Source organism: Oncorhynchus nerka, linkage group LG3 (genome assembly GCF_034236695.1).
Source record: "Oncorhynchus nerka isolate Pitt River linkage group LG3, Oner_Uvic_2.0, whole genome shotgun sequence".
In the NCBI taxonomy this organism is placed as follows: Eukaryota; Metazoa; Chordata; class Actinopteri; order Salmoniformes; family Salmonidae; genus Oncorhynchus; species Oncorhynchus nerka.
In genome coordinates this window covers 21,935,642-21,944,784 of record NC_088398.1, presented here as the reverse complement: position 1 = coordinate 21,944,784, position 9,143 = coordinate 21,935,642, and the positions used below count along the sequence as shown (strand labels likewise).

Here is a 9,143-nt window from a genome sequence, read left to right as displayed (position 1 = left end):
TCATGACTGCATGAGAAAAACGTGTATCTTTATCACAATTTAAATAGGCCTTTTTTAATAAAAACCTGACTCACTTTCACTTGGTCCTACCCCAAACCAATTTGAAAAGGCAGACACCCAAAGATACCCCATATTCACACTTGACTTGCCCTTAGATCTATCCAAGGTCTGAGAATCGAACTGTGTTGGCTTGAGCGACTGTTTATCCTCATCTGTCCCCTTCCCTCAGATTATCAGAACATACTCTGGTTTGCTGTTTTCGACATTATAGGGTGTCACACACACTTCAATTTATTTTCCAGTGTCGAACTCATGGGGAAATTAAGTGTTTGAAATAGCTGGAAGTAAATAAATTACTTGACATGGTTGTTTTGCTAGCTAATCATTAACAATGGCTTGCTTGGTGAATACTTGGACAATAATTTAAGGGTAAGGACTTGGTGTTAGCATTTTCTGAATCGTAGGCTAACAAGCCAGCTGGCTAACGTTAGGCGGTGAACATGACGTTATCGCCACACACAGGGAAAAAAAGATAGCTAGCGTTACCTCGATGGAGTTTCCTTAACAAACACCAAATACATAAAATAAGACATTCGCTTTTGGAATGAACCACTAAGTAGGTAAACATTTAGGAAAGTAATTAGTGAGGAGGTAGAAAATAACTACACAGGAAATGTCTTAGCTAACGCTAACCTGCTAGCTAAACTAGCAACTCATCCAACAACTGGTGGGGGGACGACTGGGCGTTGGTTACTCAGACAACTAGAAAGCCACGAACAACCATTACTTAAAAATAGCCATTCTGATACAACAAGCTATATATGTAATTTCCAAAGCAGTTTTAGGACATTTTTGATACAGTAAGTAGGCTCACCCATAATGTTGACGTTCGCTACCGCTCAGAAACCGATCATTCACAACCCGACATTCCGCTTCTTTACCACTAGCGCATACCTACGTACTATGGCTGACGTAATTTCACACCTGAACGACGGAGACTACGCCAGATACAATGCGTACTGCGATTATGAATAGCAAAAATTAAGGACCAAACATCTCGCGGTAGTTTGTTCATTTCCTGAGTTATCCACATGCTATCGCGACAACAATATTACATTACATTTTGCTAAAGAGAATCTCTGTTTTGATTTTGATTTATTTTCTATCAACATAAACCTGACAGAAACTCTGCATCTACTTAACTTTCCAAAATCGGAAGTTTAATTTGCATATAGATAGATGCACACGGGTTAGTAGTTTATGAAAAATAAATATTAATCAAAATAAGAGCTATAAACCTACTTGTTAAATACAGTTATTTAGTATTAATATGTTTATTTATGTACTTGGTGAAACTGGAACAACAACTGAGCTATAATAACAGGGGAACAACTAACAACTACATTCCAAAGAAAAAAATTATCTGGTGACGGAATGTGAAAAGGCGTCAGTTGTATCCATAGAAACTACCACATAATAATGTTGCTTCCTCCTATTGGTTAAAACTATCATCAAATTCAGTATGACCTTTTCCAATTCGGGCACATACTTTCCCATAATATGCTCATGAATAAACTGCATCATTGAAGGAGAAAACAGGCTTGAAAAATAATAATAAAATAACAGGTGTATCCTACATATTTGCCATGGTGAAGGAGGGTAAGGTACTGCTCAGTGGCTCAAAGGAAACACGTTTCTCCTTTGTCTTGTGTTCCCTTGTAGTGGATGGATGCATTATTCCCGAACTATGTCGTGTACTTCCTTTGTAGTGACTGGGTCGACCATGCACCACCTGAGTCTGTCCTTAGAGTCCTCACGTGTCTACAATTGCTTATAAGAGAACCCCTTTATCATGTAAAACGAATGATGGTACTTTTCTTCCTTCAACTTCATATGATGTAAAATAGATATGACTTGTGCTGCCTTTATTTTATGACTTGTTGACAAAAACCTGACAAGAGAGCCGGACAATTCAACACTCTGAATTCAGGTATATTTTTTATTATCTTTATACCCTCTCTTTTCAGAGAGTTTTTCATCAACTCCAAGCTGTTGATCTTCCTGCAAGGGTAAATTTACTTTAAATCGATTTTAAAAACCTTAAAGTCTGACAGCTTGCGTTGCTTTTTACAGTTGCCGCTTTCTGTCCCATTCACTCCCTCTCCAGTACATGGAGTTGATGTGCAGCAGTTATCTGGAGTGTGGAAAGCAGACATTTGCCATGGAGAAGTTGGTCACTATGACATGTGAGTTATCATATCCCCCCAAAAAGTAGCCTGTATTTCCCTCAATGTCCTTCCTTATCATTCCTTGTCTCTTCATTCCTGAATAGATATGTTTCAGAAACTGTCTGCAGTGGAGGACCAAAGGCAGTGGGTTATTGAGAGTGGAGCTCATAAGGTAAACAAGTGTAACAATGGCACTGCCTCATACAATACACTGTAGGATTGTGTTAAATAAAGAACTGTACTCCTAACTGACTGTTAGTCCGATGTCTTATCCCCATTACTTGTGGATAGGTTTTTTTCTGTCTGGGAAAGTAGTAACTAATGAGCATATAATGACATAAGATTTCATGCTCATGCTCAGACCCTGGTTAAGCTCCTATGAACACGTGACAGCAGTGTGTTACTATGTTCCCTCCTAGCACTCACCTCATTGGCTGAGAGGTAACTGCTCTTATAAAGGGACCTTGGGACATCATGCATACCTTTTAGTAAGAGTATACACTGTAACTAACACTTAAATACATCACTTGATCTATCCCCTTGTTCAGAATGCAAGGAAAAAATAGGAGAGTCGTCAATCGTGGAGAATCTTCTTGTTATACTACAAGATTATGACTTACTGTCCATAAGGTACAGTGCCTACCTCCCTAATCAGTCACACACTATGCGTTCATCTTTGCGCAATAAAGTTGCTTCAAAATAAACAGTTCGCCTTACACCCCCCCATCAACAGCATGACTATATCACTGGCAATAACATGCACCTTCCAATGTCTTGCTTTGATGTGTGTTTTGCGTATCCATTTTTTTTGTGTCCTTTTCAGGATGAATGCAGAGTTGCTGCGGCTGCTTTCCCCGGTGCGGCAAGTGCGGGAGCAGGGGAGGGAGTGCAAGGGCCTGCCGGTGCTGCTCAGCCTGCTGCACGGGGAGCACCTGAAGCTGATGTGGAGCGTAGTGTGGGTCCTGGTCCAGCTGTGTGAGCAGCCAGACACCAGCGCCGAGATACGCACCTGGGGAGGTGTGCAACAGCTGCTCCACATTCTCGACAGGTGAGAGGCTACCTCTGGATAGACTAAAGAAGTATCGTAAAAGTTCATGGAGAGCATAGACTACTCAGGAGTTCACTGGGTCAAATGCAGTATATTGGGTGAGGCCTAGGTTAGTGCATATTATGACCCTGAGAAAATTGTGATTATGAGAAAATGGTATACAACCTCTGGTTAGGCTAAAAATGTCACGCCATGTCTCTGTTTCACCTATTCCTGTGATTGTCTCCACCCCCTCCAGGCGTCGCTTATTTTCCCCAGTGTATTTATCTCTGTGTTTCCTGTCTTTCTGTGCCAGTCTGTCTTTTATGTTTAGTCAAGTCAACCAGCGTGTTTTTCCCATACTCCTTTTGCTATTCTCCTTTTTCTAGTCCTGGTTTTGACCCTTGCCTGTTTCTGGACTCTGTACCCGCCTGCCTGACCATTCTGCCTGCCTTGACCACGAGCCTGCCTGCCACTCGGTACCTCCTGGACTCTGATTTGGTTTTGACCTTTTTGCCTGTCCACAACCATTCTCTTGCCCACCCCTTTGGATTAATAAACACTGTAAGACTCCAACCATCTGCCTCCTGTGTCTGCATCTGGGTCCCGCCTTGTGCCTTGAGAAAAATAGTATTTCAAACATTAGAACATATATTAATCAAGAGTTACTTAAGAGTTTAGTGGGTCAAAGACAGTAGTTGAAACATTGGTTAGTGCATATTATAACCATGAGAAAATTCAGTTGATGAGAAAGCAGTATGCAACCCAGATCAGTAGACATCTGTAATGTACTGTATGTTGTCTGTTCTAGTGAACGGGCGTACGTTTCGGACCGCCCCTCTATCGAGGCCCAATGCAGCGGGACGCATTCCAGTTGACAGCACATCAGTGAGGAGCTCAGTCCACAGGAGGATGTGGACGACACCATATCTCTACAGTCAGGTAGGAACACACACTGGATATGTTGACTATAGCTCATACAGATTGATCTACGTCGAACATAAACTTATGTAAATGTCTGTCTTTATTGCTGCATGCTGTGCGGCTCTGACTGAGCTCGTTTTGGATGACACCACTGCACATCAGGTGGTTCAGGTAAGGGCACCTACCCACAAAAAGAAACCGAGTGTTGGCTACCATTAGAATGTTCAATGAACTGGGCAGTATTTAGGACTATGATATTAATTCAGAATAGTGTTAGTGTAAAGGACATTTTTGAAATGCGTTCTCTTTGCTTCGTCAGGAGAATGGGGTCTATGTAATTGCGAAATTGATTCTGCCACGACGCTTTCTCAATGGACCAAAAGAAATATCCCTACAGGTATTAAACACGCATTAGATAACGGTGTAACTCCAATTATCATGTCATGTTTGTCCTTATACTGCAATGATAGTAATCGTGTTATTGTTGATGTTGACAGTGCTATGCATTTCTGAACCTACCTTTCCTCTTCAGCATGGAATGTAACCGACATCTGTTTTTAAGGTGATGACATATGACATTGTTTCTTAAAGTCAATGTACATATTCTTTCCTTTCTGAAAATGTATGAAAATAACTTTCTGTTTCAGGCTCTATCCTACAGATTTATTTGAGATGTTCATTGATGTTGGACATTATGTGAGAGACATCACTGTCTATGAAGCACTTCAAGCAAAAGTTTCTCTCCACACGGTGACACAACTACTCTACTGTAAAAACGATTATACGTAACATACAGGCAAACACAAACATATAGCGTCTTAAAAGGTTGTTGGGCCACCACAAACCAAAACCGCTTCCATGCGTCTTGGCATAGATTTTACAAGTGTCTGGAACAATATTGTGGAAGCACCTGCTTTCAATATACTTTTTATCCCTCATTTACTCAAGTGTTTTCATTATTTGGGCAGTTAGCTGTACATCCAAGGGCCCTCTCCTGTCTCCTTTTACCTGTTAAATACATTTAGATTGTAATGTAAAGCCCCGTATAATAATGATACATTTACTATTTTCATTACTTGTTCTCTGCAGCCATTACTACCCTACTCCACTCTGTGAGGATTGTTTACTGGTTTGTGTTGGCTTGCCTTTAGCAGGAGGAATTGGACAGTCTGAGGGAGAGTATTGAGACTTTCGACCAGAAACCACCCTCCTCTGAGAGTGATCAATGGCTACTCCATACTGGACCTTCTAGGCACTGGGGCCTTCAGCAGTGTGTTCAAGGTAGAGCCTCCCGCTGAGCCATTCATCAGTGCCAACCTTAACGTGCCTGTAAGAGTGGACACATGACAGCCATTACAATGTGGTTGTGATTGATGTGGCATGTCTGATTGTGCTTGGATTTCAAGGACTCATGATCATGAATTGTACTCACTAGAATTTAGCTACCTCTGCATGCTTGAGTTTGAATTTGTACAATTTGGCATGACTATGGAGGGATTTTAGTGCCAAAAGAAATTGAATCTGAAATGTATTTTGGCACTAATATTTTTTTATTTCAGATTTTTTTGTTTAACCTTTATTTAACTAGGCAAGTCAGTTAAGAACAAATTATTATATACAAGGACGGCCTACCAAAAGGCAAAAGGCCTCCTGTGGGGACTGGGTCCTGGGATTAAAAATATAAATGTAGGACAAAACACACATCACAGCAAGATAGACAACACAAAACTACCTGAAGAGAAACCTAAGACAACAACATAGCAAGGCAGAAACACATGACTACACAGCATGGTAGCAACACAAAACATGGTACAAACATTATTGTGCACAGACAACAGCACAAAGGGCAAGAAGGTAGAGGCAACAATACATCACACAAAGCAGCCACAACTGTCAGTAAGAGAGTCTATGATTGAGTCTTTGAATGAAGAGATTGAGATAAAACTGTCCAGTTTGAGTGTTTGTTGCAGCTCGTTCCAGTCGCTAGCTGCAGCGAACTGAAAATAGGAGCGACTCAGGGATGTGTGTGCTTTGGGGACCTTTAACAGAATGTGACTGGCAAAACGGGTGTTAGATGTGGAGGATGAGGGCTGCAGTAGATATCTCAGATAGGGGGGAATGAGGCCTAAGAGGGTTTTATAAATAAGCATCAACCAGTGGGTCTTGCGACGGGTGTACAGAGATGACCATTTTACAGAGGAGTATAGAGTGCAGTGATGTGTCCTGTAAGGAGCACTGGTGGCAAATCTGATGGCCAAATGGTAAAGAACATCTAGCCGCTCGTGAGCACCCTTACCTGTCTATCTATAAATTATGTCTTCGTAATCTAGCATGGGTAGGATGGTCATCTGAATCAGGGTTAGTTTGACAGGTGGGGTGAAAGAGGAGCGATTACGATAGAGGAAACCAAGTCTAGATTTAACTTTAGCCTGCAGCTTTGATATGTGCTGATATGTGCTGAGACTACTCCCAAGTACTTGTATGAGGTGACTACCTCAAGCTCTAAACCCTCAGAGTTAGTAATAACACCTGTGGGAGGTTTGGCATTCTTCCTACCAAACCACATTACCTTTGTTTTGGAGGTGTACAGAACAAGGTTAAGGGTAGAGAAAGCTTGTTGGACACTAAGAAAGCTTTGTTGTAGAGCAAATAACACAAAATCCAGGGAAGGGCCAGCTGAGTATAAGACTGTATCATCTATATATAAATGGATGAGAAAGCTTCCTACTGCCTGAGCTATATTGTTGATGTAAATTGAGAAGAGCGTGGGGCCTAGGATCAAGCCTTGGGGTACTCCTTAGTGACAGGCGGTGGCTGAGACAGCAGATTGTCTGACTTTATACACTGCACTCTTTGAGAGAGTTAGTTAGCAAACCCGCCCAAAGACCTCACAGAGACACCAATACTCCTTAGCCGGCCCACAAGAATGGAATGGTCTTCCGTATCAAAAGCTTTGGCCAAGTCAATAAAAATAGCAGCACAATATTGCTTAGAATCAAGAGCAATGGTGACATCATTGAGGACCTTTAAGGTTGCATTGACACATCCATAACCTGAGCTGAAACCAGATTGCATACCAGAGAGAATATTATAGACATCAAGAAAGCCAGTCAGTTGATTATTGACATGTTTTTTTTAAAGATGCTACAGTGAGGGAAAAAAGTATTTGATCCCCTACTGATTTTGTGTTTTGGGTCATTGTCATGCTGGAATACCCATCCATGACCCATTTTCAATGCCCTGGCTGAGGGAAGGAGGTTCTCACCCAAGATTTGACAGTACATGGCCCAGTCCATCGTCCTTTTGATGCGGTGACGTTGTCCTGTCCCCTTAGCAGAAAAACAACCCCAAAGCATAATGTTTCCACCTCCATGTTTGACAGTGGGGATGATGTTCTTGGGGTCATAGGCAGCATTCCTCCTCCCCAAACACAGCGAGTTGAGTTGATGCCAAAGAGCTCCATTTTGGTCTCATCTGACCACAACACTTTCACCCAGTTGTCCTCTGAATCATTCAGATGTTCATTGGCAAACTTCAGACAGGCATGTATATGTGCTTTCTTGAGCAGGGGGACCTTGCGGGCCCTGCAGGATTTCAGTCCTTCACGGCGTAATGTGTTACCAATTGTTTTCTTGGTGACTATGGTCCCAGCTGCCTTGAGATCATTGACAAGATCCTCCCGTGTAGTTATGGGCTGATTCCTCACCGTTCTCATGATCATTGCAACTCCACCAGGTGAGATCTTGCATGGAGCCACAGGCCGATGGAGATTGACAGTTCTTTTGTGTTTTTTTCCATTTATGAATAATCGCACCAACTGTTGTCGCCAAGCTGCTTGGCGATGGTCTTGTAGCCCATTCCAGCCTTGTGTAGGTCTACAATCTTGTCCCTGACATCCTTGGAGAGGTCTTTGGTCTTGGCCATGGTGGAGAGTTTGGAATCTGATTGATTGATTGCTTCTGTGGACAGGTGCCTTTTATACAGGTAACAAACTGAGATTAGGAGCACTCCCTTTAAGAGTGTGCTCCTAATCTTTTTTACATTTTATTTAACTAGGCAAGTCAGTTAAGAACAAATTCTTATTTTCAATGACGGCCTAGGAACAGTGGGTTAACTGCCTGTTCAGGGGCAGAACGACAGATTTGTACCTTGTCAGCTCGGGGATTTGAACTTGCAACCTTCCGGTTACTAGTCCAACGCTCTAACCACTAGGCTACCCAGGTCGTTACCTGTATAAAATACACCTAGGAGCCAGAAATCTTTCTGATTGAGAGGGGGTCAAATACTAATTTCCCTCATTAAAATGCAAATCACTTTATAGCGTTTTTGACATGCATTTTTCTGGATTTTGATGTTGTTATTCTGTCTCTCACTGTTCAAATAAACCTACCATTAAAATTATAGACTGATCATTTCTTTGTCAGTGGGCAAACGTACAAAATCAGCAGGGGATCAAATATTTTTTCCCTCACTGTACATTGTCTGATTACTTCCTAAATATCTCCCATAATACCCCTCAGGTGCCTGACAACCGACACAGACTTGCGTCCAGACATCGTGGAAGTCAGCGCCAAGATCTCTGACATCATGATGAGGTTCATGGACAGCTTGTACACCTCCCAGAATGCTTTGGAGAGGAGGGCCGGAGCGAGACAGGAAGCGAGCACAGAAGTACTTCCTGGAGAGCCGTCGGGGCAGGGGCAACTGCCGCCACTCCTCTAAAGACCAGGAGAAAACCACTAGTAGGACTGATGAGTCCATGGTACCTTACTTCTTTTTAGGCCACAGCTCAAACCAAAGCAAAAAAATACACCGCCAAGGTAAATCTTCCCTGGATTATATGGCCATAATTGATGTTTCTCATAAAACATTTGCTACCATGTTGATTATGATCTATGTGTTTATATAGATAGTGGCTCCCATGGAGCTCTAGATCCCTCTCATACCAACATCTCCACTGCCTC

The 9,143-nt window shown here is 42.2% G+C and overlaps 1 pseudogene; it reads left to right on the top strand.

The window, feature by feature from the left end:
- The first annotated feature begins 2,058 nt into the window (after positions 1 to 2,058).
- On the top strand, positions 2,059 to 5,552 carry LOC135564528 (serine/threonine-protein kinase Nek10-like; annotated as a pseudogene).
- Positions 5,553 to 9,143: the final 3,591 nt, after the last annotated feature.